General features: G+C 40.2%; 1 protein-coding gene across 9 annotated transcripts in view; it reads left to right on the forward strand.

The window, feature by feature from the left end:
- Window positions 1-19,081, forward strand: part of dab1a (DAB adaptor protein 1a) — a 247,672-nt gene that overhangs the window by 135,893 nt on the left and 92,698 nt on the right. For 5 of the 9 annotated variants that reach the window (XM_081606535.1, XM_081606532.1, XM_081606531.1 and 2 more), the window contains exon 1: window positions 9,998-10,301. The exons of 2 other annotated variants lie outside the window; for them this stretch is intronic. The gene's annotated coding sequence lies outside the window, so the exon portion shown is untranslated. Of the gene's footprint in view, window positions 1-9,995; window positions 10,302-19,081 lie in introns of those variants that run through there. 2 more of the 9 variants (XM_081606539.1, XM_081606536.1) reach the window with 2 other exon arrangements.

Below are 19,081 nucleotides of genomic sequence, written 5' to 3' on the forward strand. Positions count from 1 at the left end.
AAATGTGGGTGTTGCCTTTATTGGTGGGGTTATTGAAACAAAAGTTTAACAATATTTATAGTGTTCCCAATTGTATTGATTTGCAGCATGTCTGCTGATCAAACAGTCCAAAACATAACAAATCTATTAGTATTTCTAATAGTTGCGCAACTAAAACAAAACCATTAATTATTTTCTGCATTATGTATTGTCTGCAGCTGTAAAGTGAAAATGTTTCCCAGGGGAAAAAAATGAAAGCTTTGAAAAACAAAGCCTCATTAATAGCTTTATTTCTTGGACAACAAAATCGGCATTTGCTCGTGGTGCTGAGGTGAAAACGTTGCCTCATTCAACTTCGAGTGAAGCCCGCTATCTTTCTCTGCCACTAACCTTTTCTAATTACTTTTCAGGCCTTAATTATGCTTCTGTTTTATTGCATGTGTACATTCATTACTTTGGTACATAATTGTTGTTTTTTATGCCTATTGGAAGAAAAATAAAATATGTTCACAATCCTCTTTTGTCTAAAACATTCACAACCCGCCAGGGTCTGGAGTCGAGACCATAACAACTCGTGTTATATAGATGTTAAATACGGTTTTCAAGAAAATGACAGACATGGGACAGCGCTTCATAAAATAATAAAATATTAGTTTTAATTTTCTTTTTCAGTTGGATTCAGACTTGTGGCTCAAAGAACCTGTATCCATTTTCAAATGACAAATGTATAAAAGCGCTTTTTTTTTTTTTTACTTTAGCCAGTTTTAAAAAAAAAGCATTCAAAGTGCTCACAAGTCTTCAAAATTGAAACATTAGCATAATAAACTTTGTAAAAGGAAAAAAAAGGATACCAACTGAGACATCAAGGTGTAACAAAAAAGCCACCAAATATTTAAGTATTGACGAAATATCCTGCAGTTCCTAATACAATAATTGTTTTGCAGCCTGTTCAGAGTGAGAGCAGTACCTTGAAATCTTACAAAACTGGCACCCTGCTCAGAGTTTTAAAAGCTCTTTCCGGTAAGCTGATCCGCTTGTGATTTGCCACATTAATGAATGACCACTTACAACAGAAATTGGGAATAAACTACAATCCTGAAAGGCATTCCTGCGTCAACACAATATTTCATACTAGGGGTTTTTGCACTAGCTGTTTAAAACACATTTGCATTGAATGGAAGCAGCAGAAAGTCTACATGTAAAATTTTGCAGCACTTCAGTGATGTAACGAATATTATTCCAAGGACATCTTCAATCACATTACTAAAACTGTATGATCCATCCACAGTTTTCCCACAATAACATGTCGTTTGCCCCGATAGTCAACTCAGTGTTATGCTAAATGCGTAGTGATTGGAAAGGCTGATAAAATGCAGCTGTACAATCTATCAGCAATTTGGCTCAGACAATGCATAAAAATGATTCTTTGTCTGCAGATAATTATCATCAGCAAACATTCATGAGGTCAGTTTGGACAGACGGGTTATTGATTATTTAGTATGTTCCTGACAGAGGACACATAAGCGGTAAAAACGCTAAAACAACATTTCTTTCAACAGAGGAAATTCATTGTCACAAATAATCTGACTGGTTGCTGACTATGCCAGCCATATCTTACATCGCCAACGACTAAACTACGCTGCACTCTCATCTATGTCAAGAAGTAAATTGTCGTAATTCTGAGGCAAAAATTGTTTTGGACAGGAAGAACATTTTTAGTTTAGGATGAGAAATGTGACTTTTATTGTTCATCTACTTTAACAAATGTCACTCACTTTTCTTATGTGGATTTTGGAGGAAAGTGTTGGTGGGCTTGTAAAAACAGTTTGTTTTGTTTGTTTTTTCCCAAGAAAAATCACTTTTACAAATTTAAGGAAGAATTCACAGTTGCTTCATCAGATTTTGATGAAGCAAGAATTATGCGCTGGGTTCATCAGCCAACACAGTGCCCAAAGAATTGTGGCAGCCCCTGTATCCCATACTAATGTTGAAACATCATTATCTCCAGGTTGGCAATTAAGGATCAGTCTGAAAACTAGATTTTTTACTGGATTTAATGTTTTATTGAAAGGAGCTGAACATTATGGTGCATAATAGCCTACCTGTTGTTTGAATAATGGTGAAGCTATTTTTTTCTTTTGCCAACTTTGCACACGTGTGCTGATGAAAGGACTTCTTTGCCGTCATTGTAGGATGCTTGAGAAAAGCAGGTAAACATTACAATAGGTGCAGCGTGTGCTTGTTGTAGCAACAAAAGAAGAAAAATTGTAAAATGGCGGGGTGCGTGAAGTGGGCTGGAGCGCCCAGCTGGCATGGCTCTGTGGTACGCCTAGCACTTTTTCTTTTTATCACACTTTTGTGTATGAAATCAAGTCTGCCCTTGGCTGATAAAGGAACTGAGTTGAAGAGAAATCACAAAAGTTGTTCAAGTTTGAGTCCAAAGGAGCACAGAAGGGGATACAAAAGGAGAAGAGAGGAGAAGGAAATGTATGCATCTAATCAGTATAATGGGTCAACAAAGTTTTTTATAATTTCATCTGGTCATTAAATTTGAGACACATGACTGAAATTCACAACTCCGGCTCAGTTAGTTCACAAAGCTAGAAGACTTCATAGTGGTTCTGACTTTAAGGTGGCATTGAATGAAGAAGATATTGGTGCATATTTGTGCCGAAGCAAGGAGTAGTGAGTTCACTCTATCATGATGTCTATTGAGTATGAAGCCTGGCAGACAGACGGCCATAAATTAATGGTAGCCGGAGTCGGGAACAAGAAGCTTGTCTGCATAAACTTCATCACATCAGCCCTTAGTGATATCGACACAAGGCAGCAAAAGTAATTAAAATAATACCATGCAGTATGTTTCTCAAATTTACATTTCTTCGCAAGTCCAACACTAAACTTTGAAACACTGGAAAATATTGTTTTTTTTCCACACTTCCTGTAAAAAAATAAATAAATAAATGTCAATCCTTTGGGTTCATATCTTGGAAAGCTGTGGGTTGATGTAAGAATTCATGCTAATAAATACAACCAACAACTGAGCATTTCCCCAAGTGAAGCATGCTTGGTTGTTCTATTACATAGAATGAAAGAGAATATTCAGGGCGGACCTCAAAGGGTCGACCTCAAGCAGCGGGCGGAGATGAAGACATGCAGGCAGAATAATTCAGCTCCGACTTTGTAAAGACGCTTATTTCTCACATGCTCTCACTGAACGGCACACTTTTCGAACCAAGGCGGACCCGAACAAAGTTGCAGCACTGAGTTACTTTTTTTTTTTTTTTCTGTTGGTATCATGACTTGTTATCAACTGCAGATACTGAATGATGTGAAGCAAAAAAAAGGGATTTTTTTTTTTTTTCCACAAGACATCCCCATTAATGAAACATGATTAGGCGTGATGGATCCTCCCAAAAGGCAGAAGCCCTCAAAGATGCACAGATAAAAATCATAAACATTTGAGACACTTCAGCAGAGCACATCTTCATATCTTGCCCTCTGCGAGTTCAAGCGCACGCATGAACACCAACTCCCTCTCCTGTACGTTGATCAGCATCACACGAGTCACCCTGTCACCTCTGATTTCTTTTATTTGTTCCTAGCTACTTCCCTGCCACTGTTTTCCATTTCTAACTGTATTTACATATAAAGAGTTCAGCTCGAACAACCTGTCATGATGTCTGAAGTCGCTCTACATGCGTGCACATCCATCGTTTTTAAATCTGCCACGCTTCCCTCTCGTGAACCTTCTCTCTTCTTCACGTGCTTTTTTCTTTTCTCTTCACATGTGTCACCCTCTTGATATGCTGATGTATCTGAGTTGCTGTCACACACATCAGTAGTGTCGTGCTTTGATAGCTGTGGGTGTGCTGTGATGTCTTGTCTTCTGTTATGTCTGCTTCTTGCGCTACCTTTTTTCCTCCTATATTCTTCAAGTGTGACACTCACACACACACACACACACACACACACGCACACACACACACACACACACACACACACACACACGCACACACACACACACACACACACCCATCCAAACCCTCACCGTAAATAAATGTATAAGTCTATGGAGTGCTTTGCAAAAAATATTCATACAAGTTGAACATTTTCTTCTTTAGAACCACAAATTTCAAAATACGTTGTCAGGATCATAGACTAGCAAAAAGTAGCATGTACTGGTGAAGTGTAAAGAGTTTTCAGAAATGTCCTCCTTTTTAGCAAGTCTTCCTTCATGACTTGGCTCTTAGCTCTTTCTGTCTTCCCATCAACTCTGATCAGCTTCCTGGTGCTTTCTCAAATAAGGATTCCCCCAGGGCGTGATGCTGCTGCCACTGTGTTCCACATTGTACATGGTGTGTTAAGGGTGACTTGCAGTGTTGGTTTTCCTCCACACATAGTGTTTTACATGTGGGCTGAAAAGCTTAATTTCAGAGGTGCCATGTGGCGTAGCTGCAGCGCAGCGCCCTCGTATACACAGGCTATTAGTGCCGTGAACGGCCATCTGGGGTCCAATTCCCAACCTTGAGACTCTTGCAGCATGTCATCCACTCTTCTCTCTCTGCTTCCTTCCTGTCGGATTACTGTAAATAAAGATGACTATCACCAGAAAAACTTAAACTTCTCATCCTTTTTCCACGTCTGCTACGAGGTAGTCAGGTGTTCTCGTGACTTTCTTCTCGCTGCTTGTTGATAAACTCTAGATTTGCAAAGTGCAAAACCAAAAGTGGATTTTTAGCATCTTTCATGGGTCTCTCAGCTTCATTTCTGATCCATTTTCTTGCCCATCAGCTGTACGACTATATCTCGGTAGATTTTTAGTTGTTTACATTTCTGGATAAAGGATTAAAACATACTTAGAACACAAAACATATTGTTATACATTTCCACTCCACTTCACTGCACTACTTTGTGTGTTGGTCTATTACATAAAATCTACATAAAATGTGTAATGTAGAACTTCTTGGGGTAAGAATACTTTTGCAAGTTTAATTTCATCGTGAAGACAATAGATAGGTTGTTGCATCGTTGGGTCAAAGTGAATCAACAAGGTTTCCCAAATTCACCTCCAGACGTATTGACATCTGTGAAGAGGTGACCGTCTCATTCACAGCATTCAACTGATTGCAGTTGTTTGATTGCAATGTCATTCAGCCTCTGCAGGCTATTTCTGAATATAACAAGGCTGGCTAAGAACGGGAGCACACAGCCTCGATTAGAGCTTTAATAAGGTGTAGCAGCTAATGTCCCATGCTGCGTCCCATGGGTGTTGTCCTGTGGCTGTTGCTTCAGTCCAGCCGGATGATAATTTCTCTAACTTTGACATCACCAGCTCAGGAGTAATCCACCAATATTTTTTATTTTTTTTGTAAACAATTACACCCCCATCAATGTAAAATATGAAAAAAAAAAAAAAACTGAATTACATCCACCACTTTGAATTTCCATTAAAATCAACTTATTTTTCCAATATGTTTTAAAACAGTCATGTTTAAACAAAAGAAAAAACAGTAAATTTATTTGCTTCAAATTATTACTTGTCAGCAGGTCTTTTCTACACTAGGACATAACATGTTTTAAGTGATTTATTTTGTATAGGTCAGAATTCACTGTCATTCACACTCGAGAAGTTAAAATGTAACAGATTTGGATTTACATTACAACATGACTTCAAATTAATTTAACCTGAATGACTGTATGGTTATGGCACTGGTAAAATGTGTTTGCCATCTAATATGGGAGTCTTGGCCTGCTAGACTTATTAGAAATGCTGCCAGTGCTTTTCACTGCAACATGCTGTACAGATCTTCTCATCGTTAATTTGCTGATCCACTTGTTTGATGTCTGATTTCGCCCCTCTGATGTCCTCATCTATATTTAAACACGTTGTACATTAAATCTGATGGCTGTGCATTCTGCATGATTGCCGGTCAACATGTTAGACAGTTTAAGATTTCTTTCAGACTCAGATAATCTAACTGGTGTAAACCCAAGGTGTCACTACACTGCAACGTTTTGCGGAGCAACATTCAGGCAATTAGAGTTCTTCCTTTGTTGGTTTTAACGAGTTTGACCCGTTTGGCTGATTAGATGCATATATCTCCTTCCCCGCTCTTCTCGTTTTGTATCCTTCTCTCTGCTCCTGTCTTTCTCTTCCTCCTTCTCACTTGCACATGCAGATGTGTGGAAATTAGACAAACTTTCATCCTGTACAATGCAGAATCTTTACCCATCTGGACTTTCACTAGCAGATCTTGCGTTTGCGTGCCTTTGCATATGTGATTGCATCATCCCATTCCCAGGTGTGTGTGTGTGTGGGGGGGGTGCGTGTGTGTGTGTATGTGTGGGTGTGTGTTCATATGACAGGAAAGAGAGGAAACGGAGAAAGCTAGCTGCTGGCTTGCCTTCATGAACGTCTCGGCTTTATCTGCTCAGCCAAGCTGAGACAGAGCGACAGAGACTGAGAGCAGAAGAAGGTAAGCGAGGGAGGCAGATATGCACGGAGGGAGATACGGCAGAAAAGGCAAAGATACTGGAGTGTGGGAGGGAGCCGGAGAGGAGGGCTTTACACAGATAGAGAGGGTAAACTACAGCCAGAGCTGTGAGGGACAAGATGACTTAAGGACAGAGAGAGCTGGAAAACTGCACGAGGTTGTCCGGTTTCAAGAATTAAGGTTTTGAGCAAATCAGAGCAGCAGTGGGTGGGTTAATGATGAATGTTTTAAACAGGTTTTGCAATTGTAGGAGTGGATCTGTGCAGGAAGGATGTAGAGACACTGCATGCCTTCAAATATAATGTTGGCAACATTTTATTATTGGCTCCCCTGGTAAGATGAGTTGAAAGCCTTGAATTAATAATAATAACCTCTCATTAAAGTAGGTTATTAAACATATGACCTACTCATTTCTACATATTTCACACTAAAAGATGTACGACGGCATGCTTACGCTACTTAAGTGTCGAGTTGTACTGATGTCAGCAAGAGACAAAAGCAAATCTACTGGCCTCAAGAAGCAATAAATAAAAATAACTTGTATTTTGTAATTTCACATTGGAGATCAGGGAATAAATTCTCTCTACTGATAGTTTTTGCACTGACAGACTGGAACTTCTCAGGTCTGAGCAAGGTTTGCTGTGCTTCACTGTCACACCACCACATATGGTAAGCAGTCTCCTCAATTCGGAATAAGTAGCTTTCCATTCATCCGACACACTTTGTGGAGGAAAATTCCCACTGTGGCCGGATAATGAGCCATAACACAAAGAAGACCGTTATCTAACCTTGTCAGACTGGAAGAATGGTGTGACTATGCACATTATGGTCTCTGGCTCAGAGTAAGAAAAAGCTCCGGCTTGTTGTTTTTTTTGGATTTCCTTAAAGCTACCACAATTATCCTGAATTGCACTATGCCTTAAATGCAGCAACAAAACCCTTTGGCTGTTTTGTGCCCGCAACACAGCCAAAGGGTAAATATGTACAAATGCCCCAGGAAATGTAAAACAAAAAAAAAAATCTCCTGGCTCCTTACCATTTAGTAACAGTTACAAGAGAACTGAAAATATTGCCTGATGCACATTTTCAGTGAGGCTGGTTGCATTGTTCAAGGAGCAATTCTTACATCTACCTGCAAAATCCATCTAGAGCAGTTACCCCAAACAAACAGACCACCTAACTTGAAATTGCTACTCAAAATCACATCTTACTATATACAACCTGATGTGAAAATATGAGTCCCTGAAGTCATTGTCTTTGTTCCTCCTAAAGTGAAGGGTGGCTTTGTGAGTGTGACTGGCCACAATAAAACCACAAACGAGTTTTTGAGTTATTTACAGCATGGATTGTAAGCTTCCCAATGATAGAAAACGCGTGGAAATCAAAAACATTATTTACTACAAGTGTTGTGTGCACTAATAACATGTGAGAGGTACTTATTTTTTAGAAGCATAATAAAAGAAAAATATACTTGAGTTGCGTTTGCAAAAACAAACATTTCCTTTCCGCCTGTACATAGCCCAGATTAAATAATTTTATTTTGAGTGTTAAGATGCGGTTAGTTGGCATGGGGCGCAGCTCTGTCACCGCCTCATCACAGTCTTATCGCATTCACAGCCACAGACCTAAATCTGCATACTATGTGTCGTAATAGTATTCAAAATCAAAAGTTCCTGAAACTCATCCTGAGAAACATTCCACCGGTATCTTAAGGTTTTTTGTTTTTTCTTTAGTTACCACTTATCCATTATTTTTAAACACAATACTTTGCTAAGCTAACTGTAACATTGCACTTTGAGGTCACATCACGGCAAATGAGCGGTTGTTTACATGCAGTACCTTGGGGTCCACAGTTTGAGAAAGACTGATCTAGAGTTACCAGATCTCAGTACCATGTAGTCACACCAAGCACAAATGGATATACATTTTAGTGGCAACACAGAGCCCTGCTAACATTTTCACAATCTGTCGCAGTACAAACACAATTTATTTTAAGTGCATTGTACAACTGCAAATGCCAAGACATGGCAATCCATCTAGGCTGTCATCTAGGCAGAGCATTATTAAGAGAAGAGGCCAAGAGCCCCATGATGAGCTACAAAGATCTACAGCCTATGTGCGTTGATCAGCGGACAAGACGGCAATTAGTCTTGCAATTCGTCTCCACAAATCTGGCCTTTATGAAAGACTTTCAAGAATCCAAACCTTTAAAAAAAATCCATAAGACGTTCTGTGCAGTTTGTCACAAGCTATAAAAGCGAAAGAGTAAACATTCTGGAAGAATGTCCTCTGGACAAATGAGTCCAGACTGAAACCAGAACAGTGTGGCAAAAGAGTAATACAACACACCACTGCGGACACCCCATCACCATGGCGATACATGGCGTAAGCTTGATCATACAGGTTATGTTTTTCTTAAACTGGAAGAAAAGTTGGTGGAAACACAGATGCAGCTGAATACGGGACGGTCCTGTAAGAAAACTTAGAAGCTGAAAAAGACTTGAGTCTTGGGTGGAAGTTTGTTTTCCGATCAGACGATTACCTGAAACATTCGGCCAGAGGAAAATAATGATTTAAATCATTATTTTAGATCAAAGCATATTCATGTGTTCAGTGACCCAGTCAGTCCAGACCTGAATCATGTTGAGAACCAGTGATAAAGTTGTACATTGCAGTTCACTTAGCAGAAGAATGGGCAGACATTTCAGTTTCTCGATATGCAAAACTGTTATATTTAAAATAAACAGATAAAAAAGGATGCTGTAATTGCAGCGAAAAATTGTTCTACTGACTCGAGATGTACAGCAAACGTTTATTTTTATTTGTAAGAACAAAATGTACCACTTTCACTTTACAATTACTTGTCACTTTGTGTTAGGTTGTTACATAAAGTTCCAGTAAAATACACTGAAATTTGCAGCTGTGCGAAGTTCAAGGGAATTGACGATCTCCCCCCACATTGTTGACAAAATTAGTATTTGTGTTTTCCCTTTGTTGCTCTGACTTTTTCATAGTTTAGGATCTGGAAAGTGTGCTGGTACAAAGGTCAGAAGTGATTTTTTTTCCCAAACGCGTGACTCACCTCTGATGCAGACTGCATGATTGCACCGTGGGTGGTGATCCAATCAATAGTGTTAGCTGAATGAGTGGATGAAGGCTGCATCACGACTGGTTATTTGGCGTCTCTGTCAGCGTGTAGTACTATGAATGTGTAGTGAAGGAAGTGGGCGTGTGATGACGGTGAAGTCTGGACAGTACACTCATCTTCCAAAGTACAGTCCAGACTCAAAGATCTGATGGTTCCCATCTCTTCATCTGCACCTCCCTCTCAATTCTTCCTCATTATATGTCTCATATGTTTTCTAAACCCTTGGTTCCCTCCTCCTCCTCCTCACTTCACTCTTCCACCCTTGAAAGATGGAAATCAGGACAGTTCAGCAGCGGAGGGGTTAAGATGAACCCAGCTTTGTGATTGGCTGCCGGCCGGCGGTCTGATCCAGCCTACAGAGAGAGGTAACCAGGCAACCTCAGAGAGGGAGAGGAGAGAAGAGGGGGCAGAGGACCGGGGAGTTAGAGCAAGAGAGAGAGAAAAAAAGAAGAAGCGCTGAAAGAAGCCTGACATAGTTTTGTAAGAAAATGTGGGAAAAGATGTAAGGGAGCTTGGGAGCGCTCTCCCCGGGATGGAAGACGGGATTACTGGCCCAGCTGAAACACACCGTGGATGTCTGAGGAACGCAGCAGGAGATAACGCGGGGATGACTGGATTCTTACAGCCTTTTTCTCGAAATGGGAACTAACTGTGCCCAGTTTCGCTGTAGTGCAAAGGTAAGTGCGCAAACGGCCGGGAGTGACGCGGGGCCGTTGAAAGACGGCTGTGCAAGAAAGTGTGCGCACTTTAGACGCCTGTGGATTCAGAGTGCGGGGCTCCTCTCTATCTGCAATGAATTATCCACTACTACTGCTGCTGGTGCAACGGGATTCTACTGCGCTCATCTGTGTGTGTGTGTGTGTGTGTGTGTGTGCGGGTGCGTGCGTGAGTGTGTGTGTTTGGCGGTTAAAGAGGAGTGACCCCCACCATTCCCTCCCACTGGCACAGTGGTCAGAGTCGTTTGTGTGTCTTTCGGCGGGAGAAAAGCTGCATTTTGGCGTGTGTGGTTACGGGACGCCCCCTCCCCTTCTCCTGCAGATCCAGCCGCACTTCCTGCGTAATAATTTATAATCAGGCGAGATAATCTTAACTTTGTACCCCCCCCCCCCTCCCCTTCTCCTCTCAAAGACCCAGCTTTACTGATTACCAGGCTCTTCAATGTGCTTCACTGTTGGATGCTGCCACTTCCTCCAGTAGGGGAGAAAAAAAAATCTTCGGGGCCAGGGCAGCCCGTGTGCGACTTTACAGTAACCTATTAGACCTCGTGGCCTTTCTTCATTATATTTCATACACGAGTTCACCCATAATCCTGGTTATTGCATTATGTGGCCATACTGCGCCTACAACTTGCAGTGGGAAAAACTTCCTTTACGCGCCCATCGGTTCGGTTCCTGCCCGGCGCACAATGGGAGCAAGGCGAAATTGACCGAAACGCGGAGGTTACGTTGATGAAGTTTTAGTGCAGAAATGTAGTCAATGGGCTGTGGGCCGCAGCTGCCTCTCGGCCACCGGGTCTTGGTTGATGGAGTAAACATGGGTCGGGGATGAATGAGCGCAGTCCCGACCAGTTTGCTTTGAGGGGGGGGGCCCATGCAGGCTCCGCTGCAGCTAAAAGCCGCATTAATCATGAGGCTGTGGCGCTCTGCAGACCCTCACTCTCCTCTCTGCTCCTGCCTGCAGCTGCAGATGCAGCATGCACCTGCTGTCTGCACGCCGCTGAACGCAGAATCCCCGTTTAAAGTCCTTATTGTGAATTCCTCTCAGAGAAGCACTTATTTTTTTGTATTGAAATAGTTTTATTTTTTTTTCAGAAAGTTAGATCGTTGCTACTGCTGCTGCCACTACCGATGATCAGTTTTACATTCATCCAAATCAACTCAATAATTGGACGCTCGTAGTTTAAAACACGTGAACATTTATCATCATTTTCTTCATGCGAAAACATTCAATTAATGCTGTTAATGGGTCTTAATGTTTTCATTTGTGTTCAAAAAGGTTAATTAGGATCAAGTATCTAACTAAAAAAAGGAAGAGCTTTTACTTTGAAAGACCGGAAGTGTTTGTAGTGACGTTAGCTTGACGTTGTATATGAATAAAAAAAAATTGGAGTGAAGTCGTCCCGTGGATATTATGAAGCATCAAACATGAACATGTTGTAAAGTAAAGTAGTCATAGTCTGAGAATATCCCTGGCTTATGAATCAAATCTTAACTTTCAAGCTTACTGTCTCTAGTGCAAATATCTAGTGCAAACGTAAAATAAGACAAAACTAACTTACAACTAACTTTTTAGCAAGATATAGAAGCATATGTTAAGTAAATAATTCATTAATATTGATGAAGTACTAGTTCCATTGGCAGATTTTTTTAACATATACCAAGACATTTTTCCCACATTATAAGTTAAATTGTCTGCCAATAGAACTAGTACTTTTTCATAAATATTAAGAAATTATTTACTTAAAACAAACCTCTATATTTTGCTGAAAAGTTACTTTAAAATCAATGAGTCATATTTCAAGTGTAATAAGGTATTTGCACTAGAAACTAGACCAAAATTACTTGGTAAGATTTTGGAGTTTTTTTGTAGTGCAGTTCTCACTGTGTATACAGTTTCTGTGACAACCAGACATTTGTGTACACTGTGGTAAATCAGGGGACATGAATCGTTTACTCAGCTGTTCTATATTAACTAGATAACATAAAAAAGCTACTTTTTTTATGACTCTAAAGTCTTTCCAGCTCAAATTGGTTTTGTGACTTCATTGTGACATGCGTCTGAGTTGCAGACTCAAATCCCCATCTCTGATTACACACTATTGATCATAGTTAGAGTAGCCATGGCTGAATCACTTACTTGCAGGAATTGTTCTTTTATGAGATGGCCTTCAATGACCATTCCCTCATAAATCAAAGCCTAATTACAGTAGACTAATAATTTGTATTGTTTTCATTTTTGATTTCATTTACTGCCGTCAGTGCGCTGACATTTTTTTACTACAAGCTACATATCAGGGTTTGTTGCCCTATTGATTCAGCAGATTTTCAGTAAAAAAAAACAACTAAAAAAACATTTATTCTCCTTATTTTTTTCCAATAGACATCAGAGTTTAGAAATGGATACAACTATGGTGAAGAAGACATTCGGAGCATTTTATATAAAGGCTTTTGTTTAAGCCACAAGACCAGAGTCCACATTACATAAATGTGTGTGTTCATGTGTGACAACCCCAGTCCAATGGTAACTATTCTCAACTGAGTTCATGAGAAACATTTTGTCAGCTTCTACATGGCAGTAAAAACTGAGTCAAAGTGTGTTTACAACACACTAAGTTGAACGTAATCCCAACATAAGGCTAATCAAGGTAATTGTGAATACCTCATTAATGTTTTACTGTGAAATACACTTTCAGGGATGGGTTTCTTTAGTAAAAAAGTGAAAAAAAATCAACCTGTTGCTCAGAAGCATTTTATTAAGTATGCATATAATTGTTGCACTCTACACCAACTGATTAAAACATGGAAAGATCAAGTATTTCTCTATTGCAGTGGTGCTACTTTGGAACAAAGAAGAGGAGCAGATTACTTATTCCAGTTCTTCCAAACAAACCTCTTACTTCTGCCTGTATGGGCCCAGCTGGCGACTCCAAGTTGTCATAGAAACCCACAGAGTATTGTGAGGAAACTCTAAAAGGAAACACTGGTGCAGGCCCTCTTTCTCTTCCTCCTTCAGTTCTCCTCTTGGTTTTGCTCCATCCACAGCCGGCGGTTTTTCATTTTCAGACCAGTTGAAGTTTTCAGATTAGCCTACACTTTCAAAACAAGCTGTTGCAATTTAGCCGTTGAAGTTTGTGTAGCAAATTGCACACATTTTATTTACAATTTCAGAGTAAATATTATGCAAGTTTGACAACCAAAAGTTTGATTACTAAATAAGTTACATTTCAGCTAATTATTAAACTCATCTTTATCAACCTGGCATGTAAATCTTTTCCCAGGCAGCCACAGCTAGAATTAGGTCCACAGAATGCATGACAAGTATCAGCCTGCCAAATCTATATCAAGAACTAGTTGAACTGGAATAAATAGCTGCTATATTATTTCAGCCCCACATTTTCACTTTGTAAATATAACATTATTGGATGTCAAATGTTTTCCTTGTAGCTAGCTAGCAACCTTATTTCACTTGCAAAATATGATTCAAAAGCATTTTACCATCTGTCAAATATGCAAGCTAGCACTGTTGCTAAGCTAATTAAAGTCCAAGCTACGAGTAAGTTGACCCATTTATTCATAATACAAGCTCCATAAACACATCAGCATCACTGTGCTTGACTCCAATGCTGGTCAACTTAATTGCTGAAACGTATTTATCTTAAAATGTTGTTTTATATTGCGTATCTTTGCTTTCACAGACTGCACAGAAACTTCTCTGACGGTCTTTGAGTGTTCAGGCCTTTTAACGAGCTTCATTCACTTAAATCCTGACCATCCTGTGGGCGTGTGTGGCTGCTTTCTTTCTAGTTCAGTTTAATTGGCTCAGATTCTTTAGTTTGCAGAACACAGACCAAGGAAATATGCAGGACAATACATGTTGAATGAATTTTTAACTAGACAACACCCACTGATTTTATTTTGTTGTAGCACAAATGGAAGATAATAAAGAGCAGAGTGGTGCAATTCTTCTCATAACAAAACACAAGTTTGACTGCAGTCTCATAATTGTAGCCCGTCTGCCTTTCTTTTTTTTTTTTGGCTCTGGCACCCTAGTGACACTTGTTGCTATGGATACAATTCAACACTAAAATAAATTGACAGCCTATTCAAGTCACCTGCTCAATGTGACGGCGGCTGTGTCTCAGCGGCGTTTCTTCAAAAACACTGCGGTGAAAACAATGAGCAGGCAGCTGCAGTCAAATTAAAATTTGGAAGTTAAGCTAACGATTACAAATGTTATGATCTTGAGGTGGAGTAACAAAGTTGTAATTTTTCTTTTAGTCAATCAGTGATGTCAAATTAAGTTAAAACATATATATATATATATATATATATATATATATATATATATATATATATATATATATATATATATATATATATATAAAGTTGTTTTTGGCCCCAGTTCAAGAAGTATTCTGAATCTAAAAGTGAGTCTTTTTAGGTTTAAAGTAGCTGTAAATTCATCTTTGACCTTCTCTGCTTCACTTTTATGCAAATCTATCCTCCGTATTTGCAGAAGAACATGTGTGAAAACGCCTGCCTGCCCACCTGTGGCCTCAGAGTTCGGTCCAGTGCATGGCAGGTGACCCCGTGGCGCTCTGACCCTCAACTGAGCCGCGCTGAATTCACCTCTGCATGGAGGACAATTTCATACACGCAGTTTTTTGTTCTCCTTCAATGTGCAGCACTGCTGAAATGTTGGATTTTTACACTTATGAGACACTAGCAGTCAGTAGAACAACACGGTGCACTTTTGCTTTGCTGTCTGCTGTATTCTAAACTTGCTGTAACAAGAAAAGTATCTGTATTTTTCAGAAATTCCTCTGTTAAACACAGAGGGAATAAGAAGAATTGAGTGGCTCTTGGCTGGCCGCCCTTTCCATTGATCCCCTTCCTCTGCAAGTTTGTGTGTCTGTGCTTATGGTTGACATTTTCTTAGATATAATTGGCATCAGGAATATCTTTACAGACTGCTAGGACTATGCCGGTGTATATCGATTACCTTATTATTTACTGTGACAGAAATTAAGCGTCTCTTGGAATAAATAATCACTCGACTAAACATGGATGCATTTGTTTAACCTTAGCTATGATGTATTTGCACCTTTGAAGCCAGCAATCATGATTACCAGTTGATGATTACCAGGAATGTATGTTGAGATTTTCTACCATCCAAAAGTGTGGCATGCATTTGTGTTTAAGTCCACCTGACCTGCAGCCATGAATGCAGCTGGTTCTGCAGAGCGTTAGCTTAAGGGAACAGAATTCACATTACTGACACACTTCTCACATTTCCATTGGTAAAACATTTTGAAAAGCTTTTACAATTTCTTCAAATTCCACTTCAGAAGGACCAAAACATCAAACAGTTTAGTAGATACAGTATTTGGCTCTGCTGCTTCAGAGATGTGGAAATATTACTATGCTTACTAAAATTATAATGGTGCATGTAGAGTCAGCTGTAGAACATGCAAAAGGATACAGATCTTAAATGTCACCTGGCAAGAGATAGAATTTTTTTCCAAAATTGGATTCATATTCTAATTTTTTTAGAGCCCCTTGCTTTCCTGTACATTATCTTCATAATTTATGTTTTATTATAAATTTATTCCCATTTATTTGTCATATTGACTGTGCTGAACTTTCTTTACTCACCCACCAACCCTCCAACTCTCTCCGCTTGTTGGTCAATAAAGCTGCAAGTTTTGATGCTCCACCCTCTCCCTTCAACCCACCGCCATGTTCGCCGCTACCTCTCCAGGTTTGCACTATGCCACATCGCCATAATCCCACATAATCCCACCATCCGCCTAACCAGCAACCCGCACGTCTTCCAGCGAGTGCCACTTTGGGGCGAAACCACCGAGGTCTTCACACCGTTGATGAGTTTTCACAGTAAACAAAAGCACACTAGTCGAGGCATTTTCAGGAGGTAGAGATGTATGCGCATGCAGAAACAAGCGCGGCACATTAACACTTCAATTAATTCAACGCTTCACATTCTAATTTCCCCAGAAGTCAAGAAGTCAGACCACCCTCCTCCTTCGAACCACACACGCACACACACGCCCACACACACACACACACACACATATATGCACGTACGCTGCTCAGCGTCCTGTGTCGTTCTTCAGCACATCTCAGCAGTATTACACGCTCCTTGTGACATTTTCGATGCCTGAGAGAGAATGACAAACAAAGCTTTACAAATGACATTTTAATATGTTTTCTTTGTCTTTCGTGCGGTGATGATCAAAGAAGCAGAGCTGTCTCCTTTCACACGGTATTCTTTTGTCAAACACAATAGATATTGGATATGTATATAAATCGGAGGCAGAATGAGATTGGCCCGAGTCTTTTTTATTTTTTTTCCTCTTCCCCTTATGGTTGTAAGCCTCTCCTCCCTGTGGAGCGGCTCGTCTGATTTCCACCCTCACTGTGAGACGCCAACAAAGTAAGAAAAAGAAACGGATGAAGACGGGAACGGATAGATGTTTTCCTCAGAGGATTTCGTCTTCTTTTATTTTTCCCAAACTTATTCTCCCTCGGGAACTTTCTCAGCCTTTGCTTCTTTGTTGCTTTCTAATGTGTTCTTAACATTCTGCGATTCTTTCCTTTTTTCCCCTCCGTCCCTCTCTGTTACTTTCAGAATGAGCAACCGAACGCACCAAAGTCGAGCCTGTTGAGGTTAGAAAAGGAATCAAAGGGGCTCATCTTCCCAAGCATGCCCACGCACAGGGGTGGCAGTATCATGCTGTGGGGTCAGATGTGGTTGGAAAATTGTTCGGGATATGAAAAAAAAACAAAGAACTTTTGTAGTGGGACACATCTCAGGTTTTCATTTGTACAAAAAAAGTGGAGTCATACGTGTGAGCTTGTGTTGGTCTGTCATAAAATAGCTGCAAAATAAATGTTTAAAATTGATGAAAGTTCTCCTGAATATCCATCTGACTGGGTTTGGTGGCCTTGAAGGGGTTGCATGTTTGTCCAGGACTGAGGACACAAATGCTTGAGTTGAACCGTGGCATACATACCATGGGTCAGGTGCTTCTTTTAAGCACTTGACCCATGACTTTTGTTTTTATTTTAGTTTTTTTTTTTTTTTTTTTTTTTAGTTTTTCTTATCTGGCTCACAGGAGCGGCTGGATGTTCAAATGCGGCCTGGAAAGGTCAGACCCTCAAACACACACTCACCCATGGGGCACATGCGGAGTGTCTCCGCAGAGACACTCCTACGCATTCTCAAACGTTTGTGCTCAGAGCGCCACGGTGCCTCGGTGTCGCACGAGCCACTTTCGAGATCACAGAGAGAAGTTTATGCGGTTTCACGGGTCATGAAATCCGCTCAGCCCATAAAGCAAGTTGAAGTTCAATTAAAGTGGAAACATAAAAATGATAAAAGCAGGAATCTTTTTCTTTTTTTCTTTCTTTTTTTTTCATGCAAAAGCGATGCAGCTCGGCTGAGGTGAGTGATAACTGAAGCCTCTCAGGGTGGCAGAGCTCTGAGTGGCCATTTCGCTGCTCAGCCTGAGTCGTTTGTCCTCCATGCTGAGTCGTCACGTTTAAGAACACGCTCGCACACATACATGCACACCTGTGTGTCGGGGTGGGGAATAAAAATGGACGCTGGCTTTTTTTTTCACATTACGCCCTGGTTGGCTCACGCACACACTCACATCACCACGCATCCAGAGAGGTGAGAGGAGCAGATTTGAATGCAGGCCTTCATATTTTCAGTCAGCGTCTCTGTAAGCCATTTCCTGGACCTGCTGTGCAGAACTGAATAGGTTTGGCTGCAGCAGCAACCAGAGGCAGAGAGAGAGGGTGTGTGTGTGTGTGCATGTGTGTGTGTGGTGGGGCTTAAGATAATCAACAAGCTGCTGGAATTCATTTAAAAATAGGTGGGACTAAATAAAGACCCACTATGTATGGAAAGCTGTCACTGTGAAGCCTTTCAATATTTATCTTCATGATGTGAATTGGCAGGTTTCATAGTGCATGCAAAAATTTCAGGAATGTATAACATGATCTCATTGCTTTAATGTAGAGCAGAAAGGAAGTTCTGTTTCCCCCAGTGTATTATAAGCCTGGCGGGCCACCAGGCTTTACTTGACCCCCCACGAGGCTTAGCATTGCTTATTTATTTAAGTTTTCATTAAATGTTTGCATTTTTAAGACTTTATAGTTGGTGTTCAGATATTAATCTTCCAATAACACATTGTGATATTCAAATTCAAGTGAAATTTTCAAATTTCCTGTCAATTTTTTAACTTAAAAACATGGCGAGCCGCTGGATGAGTGACTGCTGAGAGCCCAACCACCAGGCTTAGCATGTTTTCTGAGGGAAACCTTGTAATATATTGACTGTTTTAGTTCTAACATGTTTGAAACTTTTTTTGCCATTTTTAAGTTTCATACATAGACGCTAAACATAGCATTAGTTTTCAGGTGGGGTGAAAAATCTTCCACCTTCTCGCCGTTTCTCTCTCTAAAATAGCAACAGTATAGCAAACTGACAGTAGCTGACTGCCATCTGCGCCATTATCCAGCCTGTAGTTTGCTACTTTACACACATGCAGCTTTTAGTTTGCCGACTGTAGCTTTAAAGCTTTTATCAGTCTGATAATTGGCCCGTCTTTAGTTGTGAAGCCATGACAAATTTTTCCATTTTGACCAAATTTGTCTGGGTGACTTTCCACTAATTTTCACTTTTGGGTTAATAAAGTACTTTTTAAATT

The sequence above is a fragment of the Poecilia reticulata genome, chromosome 4, assembly GCF_904066995.2.
Source record: "Poecilia reticulata chromosome 4, P_reticulata-male-v2, whole genome shotgun sequence".
NCBI classification, from domain to species: Eukaryota; Metazoa; Chordata; class Actinopteri; order Cyprinodontiformes; family Poeciliidae; genus Poecilia; species Poecilia reticulata.